This window comes from Coregonus clupeaformis, chromosome 1 (genome assembly GCF_020615455.1).
Source record: "Coregonus clupeaformis isolate EN_2021a chromosome 1, ASM2061545v1, whole genome shotgun sequence".
In the NCBI taxonomy this organism is placed as follows: Eukaryota; Metazoa; Chordata; class Actinopteri; order Salmoniformes; family Salmonidae; genus Coregonus; species Coregonus clupeaformis.
Window position 1 is genome coordinate 99,129,857 of NC_059192.1, and position 21,024 is coordinate 99,150,880.

At 46.5% G+C, this 21,024-nt stretch overlaps 1 long non-coding RNA gene across 1 annotated transcript in view; it reads right to left on the reverse strand.

Moving 5' to 3' along the window:
* Positions 1 to 2,222: 2,222 nt before the first annotated feature.
* LOC123492598 overlaps positions 2,223 to 21,024 on the reverse strand; it is a 31,126-nt gene continuing 12,324 nt past the window's right edge. Inside the window, exons 2-3 of the long non-coding RNA XR_006661805.1 lie at positions 2,705 to 2,849; positions 2,223 to 2,573 (exon numbers count right to left, since the gene is read on the reverse strand). This is a non-coding gene — a long non-coding RNA (uncharacterized LOC123492598). The remainder of the gene's footprint in view (positions 2,574 to 2,704; positions 2,850 to 21,024) is intronic.

Genomic DNA, 21,024 nt, shown 5'->3' on the forward strand with positions numbered 1-21,024 from the left:
CACCTACTCATTCCAGGGTTTATCTTTATTTTTACATTGTACAATAATATTGAAGACATCAAAACTATGAAATAACACATATGGAATCATGTAGTAACCAGAAAAGTGCTAAATCAAAATATATTTTATATTTACAATACTTCAAAGTAGCCACCCTTTGCCTTGAAGACAGCTTTGCACACTCTTGGCATTCTTTCAACCAGCTTCATGAGGTAGTCACCTGGAATGCATTTCAATGAACAGGTGTGCCTTGTTAAAAGTTAATTTGTGGAATTTCTTTCCTTCTTAATGCGTTTGAGCCAATCAGTTGTGTTGTGACAAGGTAGGGGTTGTATACAGAAGATAGCACTATTTGGTAAAAAAACAAGTCCATATTATGGCAAGAACAGCTCAAATAAGCAAAGAGAAATAACAGTCCATCATTACTTTAAGACATGGTCAGTCAATCCGGAAAATGTCAAGAACTTTGAAAGTTTCTTCAAGTGCAATCACAAAAACCATCAAGTACAATGATGAAACTGGCGCTCATGAAGACCGCCACAGGAAAGGAAGACCCAGAGTCACCTATGCTGCAGAGGATAAGTTCATTAGAGTTACCAGCCTCATAAATTGCAGTCCAAATAAATGCTTCACAGAGTTCAAGTAACAAACACATCTCAACATCAACTGTGCAGAGGAAACTGTGTGAATCAGACCTTCATGGTCAAATTGCTGCAAAGAAACCACTACTAAAGGAGACCAATAATAAGAAGAGACTTGCTTGGGCCAAGAAACACGAGCAATGGACATTAGACCGGTGGAAATCTGTCCTTTGGTCTGATGAGTCCAAATTTGAGATTTTTGGTTCCAACCGCTGTGTCTTTGTGAGACGCAGAGTAGGTGAACGGATGATCTCCGCATGTGTGGTTCCCACCGTGAAGCATGGAAGAGGAGTGTGATGGTGTGGGGGTGCTTTGCTGGTGGCACTGTAGGTGATTTATTTAGAATTCAAGGCACACTTAACCAGAATGGCTACCACAGCATTCTGCAGCGATACGCCATCCCGTCTGGTTTGCGCTTAGTGGGGACTATCATTTCTTTTTCAACAGGATGATGACCCAAAACACACCTCCAGGCTTGTAAGGGATATTTGACTAAGAAGGAGAGTGATGGAGTGGTGTATCAGATGACCTGGCCTCCACAATCACCCGACCTCAACCCAATTGAGATGGTTTGGGATGAGTTGGATGGCAGAGTGAAGGAAAAGCAGCCAAGAAGTGCTCAGGATATGTGGGAACTCCTTCAAGACTGTTGGAAAAGCATTCTAGGTGAAGCTGGTTGAGAGAATGCCAAGAGTGTGCAAAGCTGTCATCCAGGGAAAGGTTAGCTACTTTGAAGAATCTAAAATCTATTTTGATTTGTTTAACACTTTTTTGGTTACTACATGATTCCATATATGTTATTTCAGAAAAACCCTTGAATGAGTAGTGAATATGTCATACAATTATGATATACTGTAGGTCATGATATTATACTGAAAAAAAAAAAGCAAAATGTAAAGCATTGGTCCCATGTTTCATGAGGTGAAATAAAAGATCCCAGAAATGTTTCACATGCGCAAAAACTTTTATCTCAAATGTTTTGCACAAATTTGTTTACATCCCTGTTAGTGAGCATTTCTCCTTTGCCAAGATAATCCATCCCCCTGACAGGTGTGGCATATCAAGAAGCTGATTAAACAGCTTAATCATTACACAGGTTCACCTTGTGGTGGGGACAATAAAAGGCCACTCTAGAATGTGCAGTTTTGTCACACAACACATTGCCACAGATGTCTCAAGTTTTGAGGGAGTGTGCAATTGGCATGCTGACTGCAGGAATGTCCACCAGAGCTGTTGCCAGAGAATTGAATGTTAATTTCTCTACCATAAGATGCCTCCAACATGGTTTAGAGAATTTGGCAGTACGTCCAACTGGCCTCACAACCACAGACCACGTGTAACCACGCCAGCCCAGGACCTCCACATCCAGCTTCTTCACCTGCGGAACAGTCTGAGACCAGCCACCCGGACAGCTAATGAAACTGAGGAGTATTTATGTCTGTAATAAAGCCATTTTGTGGGGGAAAACTCATTCTGATTGGCTGCGCCCCTGCCCAGTCGTGAAACCCATGGCTGCGCCCCTGCCCAGTCGTGAAATCCATATATTAAGATGTAATGAATTTACTTCAACTGACTGATTTCCTTATATGAACTGTAACTAATTAAATAAGGTTGGGAAACCCTGCTTTAGGGTCAGATGCCCTGGGGCATGGGTGTCGAACTCTGTCCACGGAGAGCAGAGTGTTTGTAGGTTTTCGCTCCACCCTTGTACTTGATGGATGAATTAAGGTCACAAATTAGTAAGGAAATTCCCTCACCTGGTTGTCTAGGTCTTAATTTAAAGGAAAAACCGAAAACCCGCTGACACTTGGCCCTCTGTGGAACGATATTGACACCCATGCCCCGGGGTCAAGCTCTTAGGGCAATACTCACCCCCGCCATTAGCTGCATTATGGTCACCTGTTCCGTTAAGGTCCATGTCCTCCGCTGTGACTTTTGATGACATTAATATATATTTAACATGAGGCATCCAGGACTGGCATATGCTATCTATTTAGAAAACGAAAAATACACTTTACATGCGTAAAGAAACACACAAAACTAAATAGGTACATAACACTTACCATGTCTTGAGGCCTTCTTAGACCATTTTTGTCCAGGTCTTTGGTGAATTAGGTTGCCTCTGCTGTCCCTCTCTATGCATTGGACAGGGACAAGGCTAGTGGCAGGAGCAGGTGACTGTCGCGTTGCAGCTCGATCTTTCGGATCCTAAAATATTTATTAAAATCAAACATAGAATGGGAATCTGTCTGTGATTAAAATTAGAACACAATAACATTATGGTATGTACCCACAATTCAACTGCCCTAAAAATATACTGGGGAAATGGGAAGAAATATCACTTACGGCTACATATTGAAAGTGTAATGCTGTGCGATAGCTTTCTCTAAGTACCTTCTCAAATCCGACCCGTTTCACATCTAGCTCTTTGCTCATTTCTCTATTTGGTTGAACATAAACATTATTGTATGTTAACGTAGAATAACAAGTACCAAAATATGTGATCATACTGAGAGACTATCAAATATAAATATAGTAGATTCACACATGACAGAGGTAAATTGGTATATATTGTGGATGGTTGATATTCATTATTGTGGGGACTGCGTTATATTGTGCAAAAGCAAAAGGTAAAGCATCCACAGTTAACACTCAAATGTTTTTGTTATTGCTCTGTTTTAATTCATTAAAATCTCAGGTGCAAACAATGCTGGTATTATTATACATTAACTATATTTGTATATTCACATATACACAATTGGTATACAGACAGCAAAAAGATAATTACAGGTTACAGTTTTAAATGTGCAGACACCAGTATAGCTATGGAATCATATTTATATGGGACACATACAGGCCATAAATAAACTAGCTACACCATCAAAGATCTAATTAAAATGCAAAATAGTTAATTCTGTTTATTATATGTTATGTATTATATGCAGAGTAATTGCTCATTTTATGTTGGGTGAGGTATTCAACACAACCACTGAGGTATAATAGGCCCTTTTCACGTGACGTCAGACAACTTCCGTTCTGCCGCGATGCAGGTTATGTTTACATCCGGTGTCGCTTAGGAACGCTTAGCTAGTAGCACATCATTATGGAGTTCACCCAGTCCCTTTCACATCTGCCACCAATACGACTTAACGACGTAGAACGACTTGCTGACAAGTGGTCCCTTACTTCAAGATCGAAGCTTGATAAAGGCTACAAGTTCTTCGTTGAAGGTTACCTGTTTGATTATGAAGGTACGTGTTTATCTTTATTTAGCTTAAATTAGCCCTATGCTAGCGAAGGTTATGAGCTGACGAGTTTCTGTTTTGCAGCCTCTTTTTAATATTACTGCTGTTTGTATCGACCGTAAGATAAGAGTCAGTAATGTATTAATGGCTAATGCTGCGCCCTTTCTCCCAATCACTGTATTGAAACAGTCTCAAGTGTAGTTAACGGTGAGGTGACAGTGAGAGGGCGATGTTACAGGTCCATGAAGAAAAATGAGGAGGCTCATCGGCTTCAGGTTTCTCAGATAAACAGTTCTCTAACATTATGATAAGATAGGTTAAGATAGATAAGTTTTCTTTTTGTTGTGTTTTGCTGCGGTTGCAGATTTAATAAGAATGATTCCACAAAGTTCCACTGTGGATCAGTTTGTTTCTCAGTCTGAGCTCTGATTTTGTATCATTAAACTTAATACACAACGAAATTCTTACAAACCGATGTGGGTTGTTGACGGCAATAAAGACTGGGAAAGATTCTGTGATAACTCAAAATGTTCAAATTTTCGATAAGTGTTGGCACTACTTGTCAAAGGTTTCAGAACAGCCAATTTTTCTTAATTAAAAAAAGAAATTGGGTTTTGAAAATTGTGTACAGTAGTTTATAATGAAACGCAGAAAAATGTTTTGTAAGTACAGCACTAATTGTTATGTCTCTATGAACAGGTTACACTAGACTCTGCAGAGGTTCCTGTGGTACTCAATCACATGTCATGTTCCTGCTCTGCTGGGAAAGCACTATGTAATCACATAGTAGCACTTCTTTTTCAAAGTGCTCACTATGTTACCATGGGCTTTAAGACAGTGCCATTGCCTCTGTCATGCACCAGCGCACTGCAGACCTGGCACCGGCCTAGGACACAGGTCAGACATTATTTGTTACACTGATGCAGAACTTTGCAGTTTGTATTGACTTTTGACAATGTATTGTTCATCATTATTATATCACAGGGAATTGTACCAGAGGCCACCAATGATATGGCGGTGTGTAAACCAGCGGCTAAGAAAAAAACAAGTGTCAGAGCTGGTGTGAAGTGCACACTGTACCGAGCCTATGATGGTGAGTCTGAATGAGCCCCCGCCTGTACTAGAGCACAAAGACTTTAGTGCATTTCTAAAATAATACAAACATAAAAGTGATTATTATTTGTTACTTTTTATATAGACTTTCAGTGGATATTTTTTTATTTGTATTAGAAGCATGTACGAGACTGGATGAGTGTGGTTGTCTTTTTTAGTGAAAAAGATAAGGTGGCATTTAATGAAATCTAAACTTGACATATCTCACTTTCATGCCAGGGCCTATTCCGGATCCTCACGTCATGGCCAGTGCTGAGAAACTGAAAGACATCCGTCCACAACCAGGGATTTGCAAATTGCTGCACGGGCTTGAGGGCCTTAATTAGGTGGACTCTAAATTTGGCCCTGTGCCATTTGGGTCTGTGCTTTCTTACCAGTGCCCTCTAGAATTAAGTAGAGATATTATTAAACACCCTGGTGCCAGTGAGTTTCCTCAGTTGCCTATTGAAGGTTACAACTTTAAATTTCCCATTGATTTTGAGCCCAACTACATACAACAATGTCATTTGGACAGCCTGATTGTGTCAGAGGAGATGTCTGCTGCTATTGAAGCAGAAACAAGAATGCAGTCAGAATGCCAGCTGTGGAGCCAGGTACGCAAACCCCGACTGACAGCCAGCAGATTCCGTGAAATATGCCATGTTCGTGGGGGAGTTGTCTGCCAAGGCTTTGGCAACCCGCATTCTGAGAGGAACTCCTCAGACAGCTGCTATGAGAAGAGGGTTGGATCTGGAACCTGAGATACTGAGGCAATATTCTGATTTTTGTGATGTCTCTCTGAAACAATGCGGGGTCATCATCCACCCTGATTCACCTCACCTTGCAGCCAGCCCGGATGCTAAAGTCTTCTGCCCAACAGAAGCACCACCATTTGGTCTTGCTGAGGTTAAGAGTTGCGATGTTGAAAATGTTACCCAAGTTAAACACCTGATCACAGTTAAAGGCCAGGCCTGCCTTAAGAAGAGCCACAAATACTACTATCAGGTTCAAGGCCAACTCGCCTTAAGCGGACTTCAGTGGTGTGACTTCATTACAGATACCCGCACTGACTTCACAGTTGAGAGAATCTTTAGGGATGAGGAGATTATCCACTCAATGCGACAGAAGCTTGATCATTTCTATTATAACATCTACATGGATGTCTTCTTAAGTTATAAAACATAAGGCAGAATTTTATGTGTAAATAGTGTTAAGGTAAATGTGGAAGGTGAACCTTTGACATTTTTTTCTTTAACTGCAAATTAACTTGTCATATACTGTATATCTCCTATGTACTGAAACACACATTTTGAAAAGGATTGTGATGTAAATGTCGACATGTTTTTCTTTAACTGCAAATGAACTTAATTGTGTTATATACTGTATATCTATGTATTGAAATACAAATTTTGAAAAGGATTGCGATGTTGTAAATGCTCTTACCAAAATCAAAAAGGATTGGAAGTTGCTTGCAAACATATATTTAATAGTTCCATCAGTGCCATGACACATAAGCACATAACATGGTTAATAGTTGGATATTTTTACAATATATCACATTAGGTTCATTAATAGCTATGAAAAAGTTATTACCCTTAACAAAAACATACAGTATAACATTAGATCAATTAAATTACCAACAAAGTTAATTCATATTTACATTTTTTTGTACATACAATACAGTAATATAAAAGTACTTCTATTTACAGCCCATCTAGCTTACTCAGGAAATATACAACTTCCAGTTGACAAAAACATCAGACTGGTTTGTCTCCTTTAATGTCAAGAGGTCCCTGATAGTTCGACATGAGGCAGCAGATGGCCCACAGCTGATTCACTGAACCCACTGTGGAAAGAGGAACAAGCCCATCCCAGATATGGTACTCCTTCACCCTCCGTATGGCCCTCTCGACTAAAATCCTCAGCCGGGCGATGGCCTGGGTCTTAAGAGTGTCCTCCCTGCTGAGCTGAGGAGATTTTTACGGGAAGATACGGGAATTTCTGTTTGTTGTTTGAACAAAATGGTACACTGCAATAGCATCTTCTCGAAGATTGTGCCATGCTTCGGTGTTGGATGGGATACTGTTGCGATACAGACACCGGGAGAAAAGAAACAGCTAAATTAACATTCAGCTTTGACCAGGAATCAATATTTATCTAGCTATCATGCACAACAGTATTTGAATAGGTGAGTTACTATACATTCATGAATAAACTAACTGCCTAACAAAGGGTTAGATAGCTAGCTAAGTAAACTTGTTACATTACAGCCAGGCAGCAATGTAACGCTACCTTTTAACGTTATCGGTATCTGGTACTAAGTGGTTGTTAGCTAACGTTAGCCCACTTTTAAGTAACTAAGGCAGTGAACAATTATGAATTAACAATAACGTTAGCAAGTTACAAACCATTGCATATACGTAAACATTATTACTCTTAACTTTACTAATTTAACTTAAACGTACCTCAGAAGAGAAGTCTCAGGTTACGGGCGAACGGAAGTGAAGTTAACCTGCTACGCGGAAAGGCGGAAGTTAGATGACGTCATCGTGAAAAGGGCCTATAAGAACGAACACAACACGGTCAGTTCCGGTACAAATTATAAAACGGTCGGTTCCGGTACTACGGAATCATGGGAGATTGAGTTTCACAGTCCATCACTCACAGCCCGCCACTTTTAAGTCATTAAATAAATAATTTCCATGTGCTTACACGATTGATATTATTGATTATCTTTTTACATAATTAATAACATCGAGCAGCTAGCTAAAAAGGCCCAATGTTCACTGGCTCCCGGCAGGAACTAAAAAGCTAACGTTAGCATACAAGATATGGTTGGCCAGAGTGAATAAATATCACTTCCTGTCTACAAGATGAACCAATACAGGTAAATGATTTTAAAAAAATAAGAGTTTAGAGTAATGCAGGCCGAAATACAGAAATTACTAGATTATTCCTCATTTCTTTTCCGATAATTAACCTTGTGTTCTCACTGTAAAATAGCTAGCTACATCCAAATAGCAGTTATGTTTATTTAGAAATAGGTTGACAACTATTATGTAATGTAACAGCACATTAGGTCTCATGTCACGGATTCCCCATACATGCGAAATGCCAGCTTTCCACTCGTTACCACAAACACCAATTCAAAATTGGCTATCGTAAAAATTCATGAAAACAATAATTGCTTTTTGGTCAGGGTTAGGCATAAGGTTATCGTTAGGCATAAGGTTAGCAGTGCGGTTAAGGTTTTGATTAAAAATCACATTTTAAGAAATGTTAGAAATGGGCAGGGGTTTTTGGCTTTGTAGCTGTGGTAACTAGTGACGTCCGAAATGCCGGAACTGTACAACTCCAATGGTTTACTGTGGAACATGATGTACTCAGCTGGCATATGGGCACGTTTCTTGGCTCAGTGCCAACTCTTTGACCAATGAGATGCCATGAAATCTAGTAGTGGGCGGGCTAGACAGCCCAAAGAATGTTACACTTCCAACCCAGTCTCTCGTTAACTATGTACTATATGTACAAATAAGCAAAATGTTTTTATGTACTAATAGCACAAACTCATGACGCATTGAGCTCACAACCATAACACCAGGGACCTCTGTTGCCACGCCCCCTCTAGAAATACTTTTAAACTTGAAGCCCCTGAGTTTGTGCTTTTAGTACAAATAAACATATTTGATCATGTGGAATCCATATGGATGTGTTATTATTTTCTGTCTGATGAAAGTTAGTTCTGTCCCTAAACAGTTATTTTATATTTCCAAATACAAACCTTTCACTGTAACCCGCCTAGAGCATAATCCAACATATTAACGCACCTGAAGAATGTAAATGTGTCTGTGTACAGCAGATGATATCCTCATTTAGGGACTCTCAGGTCCTGTTGTTATCACAGATATAAACATTATAGGTCTTTATATATTATAGGTCCATCCCTCCCTTTGATCATGCACTCTTCAGTTCAGAAAAAAACTAAGCTCTGACCATTCTGTACTGTAATATGATCATTGTACTGTGAAGGTGTCCGTTCTCTCCTTAGTTCAGTCCACACCCATTCTGCGTCTGTTTTAGCCTTCTTTATTGTTGTTCCATACTAGATTGAAACAAAATCCATTTATTGGCCAACTGCTTTTCAACACTATAGGTAAGGTGTGGCTTAATCTCTTGTCCCTTGGCAACTGCTTATCTCCTGTCCTGCCATCCCTCTGTCCATCTCCTCTGTGTCCATGAGGTGGAGCTACTGTATCTGCTATTATAGTGGAATATTATCCATGTAAAAGCGTCAAAATATTATCAAGGCTGATATTGGGTATCCAGGATCAGAAAACTAAAGTTGTTATTATTGTATTATAAATTGCAGTTTGGAGTTAGTGAATGGACAACGAGTTGAGGCATTTATGTATCTGGAGGGTAAAGAAGTATCTGTCTGGTTTTCTCCTATGCTGTCTTCATTCCATAGCTGAGTTGTGATTGGACAGAGGACTGGAAGGACGGGGGTCCAAGGATCCAACTAGCTGTGTGGGTGCTACATCTGAAGCTATGCTCACACTATTAAAATCTCTCTCTCTCTCTCTATATCTCTCTCTCTCTCTCTCTCTCTCTCTCTCTCTCTCTCTCTCTCTCTCTCTCTCTCTCTCTCTCTCTCTCTCTCTCTCTCTCTCTCTCTCTCTCTCTCTCTCTCTCTCTCTCTCTCTCTCTCTCTCTCTCTCTCTCTCTCTCTCTCTCTCTCTCTCTCTCTCTCTCTCTCTCTCTCTCGGGCTGGTTTCAATGGCTCTAATATATATTACCATTAGCTCCTTTTTAACTGGCCTCCATTACATGTATCCTGTTGACACTAAGAGGTAGTTTCTCTCTATGTGTTTCAGCTGGTTATCTTATCACACACAAACCCATGTAGTGAGAAGGAGGTGGTGGTCCGGTTTTGTAGGGATTTAGGTGGAACAGTGGAAAGTCCTGGTCTCTGTTTACGAGTGTTTTAACAATGCATCTTTCCTACAACGGCCGAAGATGTAACATGCGTTTCCCAAAACCCCATAACTGTAGCGATTCTGAAGTTTACGGGTTTGCCGACCATAACGGACGAGCTCACTCTCCCTGCCTGTTTCATTCCAATATGATCAGAGCCAGCTGCAGACAATGATCAGCTAGGGGGAAATCAGACATTAAACATTTCAATGCCATATTTATAATTGTATAAAATATATGGAACACATTTTTCACCAACAGGTTTCTGTGCCAATGCACATCACAACCAATAAACAAAGCATACTGACTTTGGGCACTTCCATATAATGTTTTGCGTGTTCACCACCACAATAAATATACTATGTCAATCTCGACAAACAGAAAATACATCCCTCCCTACCTTGTTTAGTAACAGATGTCTCTTTCCATTCATTAAACGGCTGCTGCACAGTTTGGATTGATTGAATGATTGATTTTATTTGTCAGTTACATACAGTACCAGTAAACATTTTGGACACAGCTCATGTCATTCCAGGGTTTTTCTTTATTTTTTACTATTTTCTACATTGTAAAGTACTAGTGAAGACATCAAAACTATGAAATAACACATTTGGAATCATGTAGTAACCAAAAAAGTGTTAAACAAATCAAAATATATTTTATATTTGAGATTCTTCAAAGTAGCCACCCTTTGCCTTGATGACAGCTTTGCAGACTCTTGACATTCTCTCAACCAGCTTCACCTGGAATGCTTTTCCAACAGTCTTGAAGGAGTTCCCACATATGCTGAGCACTTATTGGCTGCTTTTCCTTCACTCTGCGGTCCAACTCATCCCAAACCATCTCAATTGGGTTGAGGTCGGGTGGTTGTGGAGGCCAGGTCATCTGATGTAGCACAGTTTAAGTACAATTCTTACAAGCTTGTTTTGGCTGGTCTGTAGCTTATTCTTTAGATGTTTGGGTCTGCTGGTGAACCCATGATGCGCTGGCACTATCAAAGTGACACTGGACTAGTGCACTTGCCAGATTGTTTAGAGCAGGGGTGTCAAACATACGGCCCGCGAGGGGGTCCAATCCAGCGGTGGGTGGTTTGAGTATTTGTATATATGTATATAAAATAACGAACTCAATATACTTTAAAATGACTAAAACCAAATCGAAACTGTGTAGAAATTGTAATGGACTGTCAGGGCGTGTTGTAGGTGTAGTGTAGGAATCAAACGCAGGACGCAGACTGAATGTTCCAAAGGCTGTATTACTGGCCCAACACAGGCAACAGGACAACTAAGCCCGACAGCAAAACCCGCACGAAGGCGAAAGGTAAATGCGCACTAACAGGTGCGACAAAATGTAACGGTGCACACACAAGTGCAAATAAGCTCCAGCACAGTGGAGAAATACGCTCAACCGAGCAAAACACAACACTGACGGAAACAATCACACACAACACTAGACAAACACAACGAGAAACTTATAGGACACTAATTACGTCAAAACAGAAACAGGTGTGGAAACAAACAGACAAAAGCAAACGAACATGAAACATCTAGCGGTGGCAGCTAGAATTCCGGAGACGACGAACGCCGAAGCCTGCCCGAACAAGGGAGAGAGGCAGCCTCGGCCGAAACCGTGACAGTACCCCCCCCCCTTGACGCGCGGCTCCAGACGTGCGCCGACTCCGGCCTCGGGGACGACCAGGGGGACGCGGCGCAGGGCGCGTCGGATGCCTCCTATGGAACTCCGTCAGGAGCGACGGGTCCAACACGTCTCTCCTCGGCACCCAGCACCGCTCCTCCGGACCGTACCCCTCCCACTCCACTAGATACTGGAGACCCCCCATCCGACGTCTCGAATCCAAGATGGATCTCACGGAGTACGCCGGTGCCCCTCGATGTCCAACGGGGGCGGAGGAGTCTCCAAGATCTCATCTTCTTGGAGTGGGCCCGCTACCACCGGCCTGAGAAGGGACACATGGAACGAGGGGTTAATACACTTATACTCCACAGGTAGCTGTAATCTATAACATACCTCGTTCAACCTTCTCAGGACTTTAAATGGCCCTACAAACCGCCGACCCAGTTTCCGACAGGGCAGGCGGAGGGGCAGGTTTCTGGTAGAGAGCCAGACTCGATCACCAGGTGCGTACACCGGTGCCTCACTGCGGTGGAGATCAGCGCTCGCCTTCTGACGTCGGAGGGCCCGCTGCAGATGGACGTGTGCAGCGTTCCAGGTCTCCTCCGAGCGCCGCGCCCACTCATCCACCGCAGGAGCCTCGATCTGGCTCTGCTGCCAGGGTGCCAGAACCGGCTGGTAACCTAACACACATTGAAATGGAGTTAGGTTAGTGGAGGAATGGCGTAGGGAATTCTGGGCCATCTCGGCCCAGGGAACGTACCTTGACCACTCCTCCGGCCGGTCCTGGCAGTATGTTCTGAGAAACCTACCCACATCCTGGTTTACGCGTTCCACCTGCCCATTACTCTCCGGGTGGTACCCCGAGGTGAGGCTCACCGAGACCCCCAACCGCTCCATAAACGCTCTCCAGACTCTGGAGGTGAATTGGGGACCCCGATCAGCCACAATGTCCTCGGGTACCCCGTAGTGCCGGAACACATGGGTAAACAGTGCCTCGGCAGTTTGCAGGGCCGTAGGAAGACCCGGCATGGGGAGCAAACGACAGGCCTTAGAGAACCGGTCCACAACGACCAGGATGGTAGTATTCCCTTGGGAGAGGGGAAGGTCTGTTATAAAGTCCACTGAGAGGTGGGACCATGGCCGTTGTGGAACGGGCAGGGGTAGCAACTTACCCCTAGGTAGATGTCTAGGCGCCTTACACTGGGCGCACACCGAGCAGGAGGAAACATAAACCCTCACATCCCTTGCCAACGTGGGCCACCAGTACTTGGCACTAAGACAGTGCACTGTCCGGCCGATACCCGGATGTCCAGAGGAGGGTGACGTGTGAGCCCAATAGATCAATCGATCCCGAACCTCGAGCGGAACGTACTTCCGACCCTCCGGGCACTGTGGTGGACTAGGGTCGGTGCGTAACGCCCGCTCGAGTTCAGCATCGACCTCCCACACTACCGGTGCCACCAGACACGACTCAGGCAGTATGGGAGTGGGCTCCACGGACCTCTCCTCCGCGTCATACCGCCGAGACAGCGCATCTGCCTTGCCATTCTGTGACCCAGGGATGTACGTGATCTTAAAAGTAAACCTGGTCAAGAACATACTCCATCTTGCCTGGCGAGGGTTCAGCCTCCTCGCCGCCCGGATGTACTCCAGGTTACGGTGGTCCGTCAAAATGAGGAAAGGGTGTTGAGCCCCCTCAAGCCAGTGCCTCCACACCTTTAGAGCCTGTACCACGGCTAACAGCTCCCTGTCCCCTACGTCATAGTTCCGCTCCGCCGGACTGAGCTTCTTAGAATAAAAAGCACAGGGGCGGAGTTTAGGTGGCGCGCCAGACCGTTGTGAAAGCACGGCTCCTAAACCGGCCTCCGACGCGTCCACCTCTACTTGGAACGGCAAAGAGGGATCCGGATGCGCCAGCACCGGGGCCGAGGTAAACAGGTCCTTCAGCCTCCCAAACGCCCTGTCCGCCTCGGCCGACCACTGCAGACGCACCGGACCCCCCTTCAACAGAGACGTGATGGGAGCTGCCACCTGTCCAAAACCCCGGATAAACCTCCTGTAGTAATTTGCAAACCCCAAAAACTGCTGCACCTCCTTCACAGTGGTTGGTGTTTGCCAATTACGCACGGCCGACACCCGGTCTACCTCCATCTTCACCCCTGACGCAGACAACTGATAACCCAAAAAGGAGACCGACTCCTGGAAAAACAGACACTTCTCTGCCTTCACATACAGGTCGTGCTCCACCAGCCTCCGCAACACCCTGCGCACCAGGGCCACATGCTCGACACGGGTAGGTGAGTACACGAGAATGTCATCAATGTACACCACCACCCCCTGCCCCTGCATGTCCCTGAAGATCTCATCCACAAATGATTGGAAAACTGATGGAGCGTTCATCAACCCGTATGGCATGACCAGATACTCGTAATGGCCCGAGGTGGTACTAAAGGCTGTTTTCCATTCATCACCCTCCCTGATGCGCACCAAGTTGTACGCGCTCCTGAGATCTAATTTCGTGAAGAAACGCGCCCCATGCAACGACTCAGTCATGGTCGCAATCAGCGGGAGTGGATAACTATACTTCACCGTAATCTGATTGAGACCACGGTAATCGATGCACGGACGCAAACCACCATCCTTTTTCTTCACGAAAAAGAAACTCGAGGACGCGGGGAAGTGGACGGCCGTATGTATCCTTGTCTCAGCGATTCGTCTATGTAAATCTCCATAGCTTTCTTCTCCTCCTGAGACAGAGGATACACATGGCTCCGTGGGAGCGCAGCTCCTGCCTGGAGGTTTATCGCACAATCCCCCTGCCTATGGGGTGGCAACCGCGTCGCCCTCGCCTTACTAAACGCAATAGCCAAATCCCCATACTCAGGTGGAACGTGCAATGCGGGCACCTGGTTTGGACTCTCCACCGAGGTAGCCCCCTACGGAAACGCCCAAACATCTACCCACACACTGAGCAGACCACTCCATCAGAGCCCTCTCCTGCCACGAAATCGCTGGGTTATGGGTACTCAACCAGGGCATGCCCAGCACCACCGGATACGCAGGAGAGTCAATCAGGAACAGCTGAATCATCTCCTGATGATCCCCCCTGCGCACACATCCTAAGTGGCGCCGTGACCTCCCTGATTAAGCCCGTACCCAACGGACGACTATCTAGGGCGTGAACGGGAAAAGGAACATCAACAGGAATGAGGGGAATCCCTAACGCTAAACAAAACTTTTTATCAATAAAATTCCCAGCCGCGCCTGAATCTACCAGCGCCTTATGCTGGGAATGAGGTGCTACCTGTGGAAAACGTACAGGCATACAAAAATGGGCAACAGTGAGCTCTGGGTGAGTGGGGCGCCTACTCACCTGGAGGGAATCCCCAGTGCGGGACCTGTCGTCATCTCCCCTAGGAGGCCATCCCCAGCACCTAGCCGCGGTGTGTCCTCCCGACCACAGTTGGTGCAGTGGATGGACCCCCTAGCCTGCCGACTCCTCCTCTCTCTAGCGCCAGCGCCCCGAGCTCCATAGGACAAGGCTCGGAGGCGCTGGAGGGTGGAATGGACGGACCCTCCGCAGGACGTCCGCGGGTAGCCAGCAGGGTATCCAGCCTGATGGACATATCAACCAGCTGGTCGAAAGTGAGGCTGGTGTCCCTACAAGCCAGCTCCCGACGGACGTCCCTCTCGTAGGCTACATCGGTATAGATCGATGAGGGCCCGATCATTCCACCCTGCATCTGCCGCTAGAGTACGGAATTCGAGCGCGAATTCCTGGGCACTTCTCCTCCCCTGCCGGAGGAAGACCAGACGCTCCCCCGCCGCTTTCCCCTCCGGGAATGGTCAAACACCGCCCTGAAGCGGCGGGAGAACTCGGTGTACGTAATCGTCGTGGCGTCGATCTTCCTCCACTCCGCGTTGGCCCACTCCAACGCTTTTCCGGCCAGGCAGGAGATCAGGGCGGACACGCTCTCATGCCCTGAAGGTGCCGGGTGCACTGTGGCCAGGTATAGCTCTACCTGGAGCAGGAATCCCTGACACCCAGCCGCGGTCCCGTCGTAGGCCCTCGGGAGAGATAGTCGGACTCCTCGAGGTTCCGGCGCTGGAATGGGCGGGCTGGCCGATGGTGCTGGCAGGGCGGGCGGCGGTGGAGGCGAACCCCAGCCTCGGAGTGTGGTAATCACCTCCTGCAGGGCGGTCCCCATCTGCAGGAGCTGCTCTTGCTGGTCCCGAACCTGGGCTTCCAGTCTCGTCTGGGCTGCTTCGGCTCCTGCTGATTCCATTGGTGGTGTGTGATTCTGTCAGGGCGTGTTGTAGGTGTAGTGTAGGAATCAACCGCAGGACGCAGACTGAATGTTCCAAAGGCTGTATTACTGGCCCAACACAGGCAACAGGACAACTAAGCCCGACAGCAAAACCCGCACGAAGGCGAAAGGTAAATGCGCACTAACAGGTGCGACAAAATGTAACGGTGCACACACAAGTGCAAATAAGCTCCAGCACAGTGGAGAAATACGCTCAACCGAGCAAAACACAACACAGACGGAAACAATCACACACAACACTAGACAAACACAACGAGAAACTTATAGGACACTAATTACGTCAAAACAGAAACAGGTGTGGAAACAAACAGACAAAAGCAAACGAACATGAAACATCTAGCGGTGGCAGCTAGAATTCCGGAGACGACGAACGCCGAAGCCTGCCCGAACAAGGGAGAGAGGCAGCCTCGGCCGAAACCGTGACATGGACTTATATTCATACAGTTTCTTGACTGTCCGGCTCGTTAATAATCACTAGACAGTCAGGGAGAATCGAACATTATAAAAACGATGGATAGAGGACTATTTTTTGCACTATTTGACTGCAAGGAAATACAACCAATTTTCAGTGCAGCCCTCTGACCCTGACCGAATGTGGCCCCTCAGGTCAAAATGAGTTCTACAGCCCTGCTTTAGGGTGTCTACAGCTAAATCTCCATCCAAATGGTGACAGATTTTCATGTGAATATTCTAAAATCTGCATAAAAACAATATGCACATTTTCCCATCAGAGTTGTGTTTCCATCAAATGGACTTTTTGCAAATAAATACGTAGTGAACATGAAAATAAATTTTGCGGTTAAATTCCACCGCCATTTCTCGCATAATACATTTTATCGACACAAAAAGATCCCACCATGTCAAGCGATCAAATTTACTGTCTGCATTTATAAAATTGTACCAAAACTTCCTGTTTCCATCACAGCTGTCATTATTTAATTTTACTGTATATGGTATGACTTTCCACACATTAAAACTGGATGGGAAAGTGGTTAGAGTCAAGCCATTTTGAGATTGCTAGAATTATATTTTGGACGACTGTGCGCATGCCTAGATGAAACTTTTGAAGTTGCCTAATCAGATGAAAACATTATGACTGGATGTGTTTATGCCACAAAAAAACATTAAAAAAGTTAAATGATAAATATTGAGGCTATATTGAAGCATTAGGTTCTAGTTGCACGAGGAATAGCTGCTCGGATTGGAGAGGAGGCAGAACGCGCTTTAAGCTTTCCTGAATGACTGGGGCTGCCGGAAGCAGATGTGGCCACATTATTATAGGACGACTTGGGAGAATGATGATCTGAAACAGACAGCGCATTTCTCTATCAGAAGTTTTTTTTTAAATACAGCCAGACTGGCCTGCTATTGTGCCTTTCTATACCTAATAAACTGTTGAGAGTAGACCCACAACTGATCCAAATGGAATGAAACTTTCAAATTACAGGGCTATTGCGCCTTTATTAAAATGACATTTTCAGTGCAGCCTAGAGTTGAATTTTGTACTCACTTGAAAACATTAATGCAATTATTCATTGCATTGTGGTGTTGTAGGCTGGTAGGATAATTGTATTGTCCCTAAACAAGATCAATGGGGGAGCTTTTTGATGCACCTGGCCTCTCTGCTGCCTATCAGCTATTCATATTTTGTTATTGTGGATGCAGCTTTGAATGCTTTTATGTGTGGTATGATTACTAGTTAGCCTATTGCAGATCTGGACAAACAATCCACCTACCAATATTGTCAGTATAAATGGTGGATAGAAGGCAGGATAGACAGTTAGACTATATTGACCTGTGGTATAGTAAAAGTTTGAGGCGGAAAAGCGTAATGCATAAGGGAAGTACCAAAACACCTTGATATAGGGGAGGCGCACGCAAGCAGATGAGGAAATTGGGCTAGGATGAAAAAATAATATATTAAAACCTGCAAAAGAGAGAATGTAAACCAGGGAAAACACGCTCTAACCCTCTCCAAAGCAAAACGTTTGACAACCCTCTCCTATTTTGGACCGTAGTACACTTCACATATAGTTCCTTGCTTGATCAGTAGTGTGACAATGATACTGCACAGCCTGCTGGGTGCATCGCATTAAAGTGGGTTCCTAATCTCTTTTATCTTTACTGATCTGAAAACACTGGTTAGGTGAAAGTATCACCAGTCCTGCTGTTCCACATGGAGACGAGGAGAGGATGCCACTTTAGATTGTTGAGATACATCCCAATCTCAATTAGGGTTTCACGTTTCCACTGCTCCAGAGTCCAATGACGGCGAGCTTTACACCACTCCAGCCGACTCTTGGCATTGCGCATGGTGATCTTAGGCTTATGTACGGCTGTCAGGCCATGGAAACCCATTTCATGAAGCTCCCCACAAACAGTTATTGTGCTGACGTTGCTTCCAGAGGCAGGTTGGAACTCGGTAGTGAGTGTTGCAACCCAGGACAGACGATTTTTACGCACTACGCGCTTCAGCACACACACTTCGTGGCTGAGCCGTTGTTGCTCCTAGAAGTTTCCACTTCACAATAAAAGTGTTTACAGTTGACCAGGGCAGCTCTAGCAGGGTAGAAATTTTATAAACTAACTTATTGGAAAGGTGGCATCCTATGACGGTGCCACGTTGAAGTCACTGAGCTCTTCAGGAAGGCCATTCTACTGCCAATATTTATCTATGGAGATTGCATGGCTATGTGCTTGATTTGATACAACTGTCAGCAACGGGTGTGGCTGAATTGGCCGAATCTACTAATTTGAAGGAGTGTCCACATACTTATGTATTTATAATGTATATAAATATCATTTTGACAGTAACCTTCCAAAAAGTAATTCATAAACCTTTTTAGTTTCCATATGTACTAGAACGCTGAGTGTTTGTTTCTTGGGCTTCAGGAATGTGACTGAAAAAGTGCAAAATTAAAAATAAACGGATTAAAAGTATAAGGGGATATCAGTTAACAAATGCCATGTTGTCACGATCGTCAAAAGGAGGAGACCAAAGCGCAGCGTGTTGAGCGAACATCGTAGACTTTATTATAAAGAAACCACGAACAAAACAACAAACCAAATATGACGAAAGTGCAGTTCAATACTGATAATGACTAACAGCAACAAGGAAACAAAAACCCACAAAACCAAGGTGAAACCACACAGTATAAATATGGCTCCCAATCAGAGATAACGAGCCGACAGCTGACACTCGTTACCTCCGATTGGGAGTCATATGACTAAATCAACATCAAAACCAAACATAGAAATGAAACAACTAGATCCCACATAGAACTACACCCAAATGAAAATGACAACCCTGGCTCACTACTAAGAGTCCCGGAGCCAGAACGTCACAGTACCCCCCCCTAAAGGCGCGGACTGCGACCGCGCCTCACAACCCCACAATAGGGGAGGGCTGGGTGGGTGTTGCTCCCCGGAGGCGGTTCCGGCTCCGGGCTTGACCACCACCCCACTATAGTTACTACCCGCTTTCTTAACCTCCTCCCAATGACCACCCTCCACTTAAACCCACCTGGATTAAGGGGCAGCACCGGACTAAGAGGCAACACCAGGCTGAGGGACAGCACCGGACTAAGGGGCAGCACTGGACTAAGGGGCAGCACTGGACTAAGGGGCAGCACCTGACTAAATGGCGGATCCTGGCTGGCTGGCTCTGGCGGATCCTGGCTGGACGGCTCTGGCGGATCCTGGCTGGACGGCTCTGGCGGATCCTGGCTGGACGGCTCATGGCTGGCTGACGGATCTGGCTGCTCATGGCTGGCTGACGGATCTGGCTGCTCATGGCTGGCTGACGGATCTGGCTGCTCATGGCTGGCGGAAGGCTCTGGCTGATCCCGTCTGGCGGAAGGCTCTGGCTGCTCCTGTCTGGCGGAAGGCTCTGGCTGATCCGGTCTGACGGAAGGCTCTGGCTGCTCCTGTCTGGCGGAAGGCTCTGGCTGATCCTGTCTGGCGGAAGGCTCTGGCTGATCCTGTCTGGCGGAAGGCTCTGGCTGATCCTGTCTGGCGGAAGGCTCTGGCTGATCCTGTCTGGCGGAGAGCTCTAGCGGCTCCGGTCTGGCGGACGGCTCTGAAGGCTCATGGCAGACGGGCGGCTTTGCAGGCTCAGTACAGACGGGCAGTTCAGACGGCGTTGGGCAGACGGACAGTTCAGACGGCGTTGGGCAGACGGGCAGTTCAGGCGCCGTTGGGCAGACGGGCAGTTCAGACGGCGTTGGGCAGACGGACAGTTCAGGCGCCGTTGGGCAGACGGGCAGTTCAGACGGCGTTGGGCAGACGGACAGTTCAGGCCCCGTTGGGCAGACGGCAGACTCTGGCCGTCTGAGGCGCACCGTAGGCCTGGTGCGTGGTGCCGGAACTGGAGGTACCGGGCTGAGGACACGCATCTCAGGGCTAGTGCGGGGAGAAGCAACAGGGCATGCTTGGCCCTGGGGACGCACCGTAGGCCTGATGCGTGGTGCCGGAACTGGAGGTACCGGGCTGAGGACACGCATCTCAGGGCTAGTGCGGGGAGAAGCAACAGGGCATGCTTGGCCCTGGGGACGCACCGTAGGCCTGATGCGTGGTGCCGGAACTGGAGGTACCGGGCTGAGGACACGCATCTCAGGGCTAGTGCGGGAAGCAGCAACAGGGCATGCTTGGCCCTGGGGACACACATAAGGCCTAGTGCGGAGAGCAGCAACAGGGCATGCTGGACCCTGGGGACGCACATAAGGCCTAGTGCGGAGAGCAGGAACAGGCCGGGCTGGGCTGGCGACGCGCACCGTATCTCTGGTGCGAGAGGCCGGAACAGGCCGGGCCGGGCTGGCGAAGCGCACCGTATCCCTGGTGCGTGGAGTAGGAACAGGCCGGGCTGGGCTGGCGACGCGCACCGTATCCCTGGTGCGAGTGGCCGGAACAGGCCGGGCCGGGCTGGCGAGCGCACCGTATCCCTGGTGCGTGGAGTAGGAACAGGCCGGGCTGAGCTGGCGACGCGCACCGTATCCCTGGTGCGAGTGGCCGGAACAGGCCGGGCCGGGCTGGCGAGCGCACCCTATCCCTGGTGCGTGGAGCAGGAACAGGCCGGGCTGGGCTGGCGACGCGCACCGCATCCCTGGTGCG